This window comes from Octopus bimaculoides, chromosome 1 (genome assembly GCF_001194135.2).
Source record: "Octopus bimaculoides isolate UCB-OBI-ISO-001 chromosome 1, ASM119413v2, whole genome shotgun sequence".
NCBI classification, from domain to species: Eukaryota; Metazoa; Mollusca; class Cephalopoda; order Octopoda; family Octopodidae; genus Octopus; species Octopus bimaculoides.
Window position 1 is genome coordinate 152890687 of NC_068981.1, and position 1471 is coordinate 152892157.

Genomic DNA, 1471 nt, shown 5'->3' on the forward strand with positions numbered 1-1471 from the left:
GTGCTCTTCAACTTGTTCTTCACGCAGGTCCTCCTCCACGCTACAAAGAACCTTGACCTGGGCGGGTACATCAAGTACCGAAGTGATGGCTCCGTATTCGACCTCCGCCACCTGTCTGCCAAAACAAAGACCAGGGAAAATCTCATCCTCGAAGCCCTCTTCGCGGGCCACCTCCGGATCATCGTCAACCGCTTCACCGAAGCACCCAGACTCTTTGGCCTGACCATCAGCTTTGGGAAAACGGAGGTCCTGCTCCAGGCAGTCCCGAATACAACAAAAACCTTAACCAGCAATCACCATTGATGGGGTTGAGCTGAACTGTGTCGAAAGCTTCAGGTACCTAGGCAGCACTATTTCTGCAGATGGTTCACTGGATAAAGTGATCACATCAAGGATCCAGAAAGCCAGTCAAGCACTCGGTAGACTCAGGGTTAAAGTACTACAACAGAAAGGCATGCAGCTGTCCACGAAACTCAAGATATACAAAGCTGTAGTTCTCTACATGCTGCTGTATGGTTGTAAAACGTGGACTCCATACCGCCGGCACATTAAGCTGTTCAAACAGTTCCATACAAGATCACTGCGCACAATCATGGGCATCTGCTAGCAGGACAAAGTCTCCAATCAAGAAGTTCTAGACAGAGCAGAGTCCTCAAGCGTCGAGGCACTTCTGCCCAAAGCTCAGTTACGTTGGATCGGCCACGGCATCAGAATGAACGACCACCGCATCTTCAGACAGCTAATGTACGGTGAGCTGAAGGAAGGCACAAGGAAGACCCAAGTTGAGGTATAAGGACACCCTAAAGGGCAACCTAAAGTGGTGTGGCATCCAGCCTCGAAAACTCGAGACTGCAGCCACAAACAGGGATTCCTGTAGGTCAATCCCCAACACTGCTTCAGCTGCCATTGAGGAAGATAGGCGGCTATGCCTCGCAGCCGCAAGAGACAAACATCACTGGACCACATCATCCTCGGTCTTTATCACAGGCTACCAGTGTCCAACCTGCGGGCGCTGTGTGCTTCCGGCTTTGGGCTGCGGAGCCACAAGCGTTCCCACTGCTGAGACCACAGAATACGTCTTTATCGAAGATCGATGGGCTACCAAGATTTGGGCAGGGGAATGGCAAACTCAAGGGTCCGAAAAATTTATACTAGCCTCTTACAGAATAATAGAAACCATAAGTGTCTTTAAGAGCGAGCCGTCCTAGTCTCCAAAATGAAAATTCAGAATACAAACCACAATCATTCGGCATAAAACCTCAACGCCAATATTTCCCAAAGTAAGTTTCCTGAAAAAAATTCAAGGGTTCCAAGGAATAGGGTGTCGTTTAATAGGTATTTGCTCCCTTTTTTGAGAGGGGGTGGGTGGAGTGCTCATATTCAAAATAACAAGTAGTTACAGGTTGTTTTTGTCGTTTGTTCCAAAGAATTAATTTCTCTCACGAAAGCAAATGTTGTTTCATTTATAATT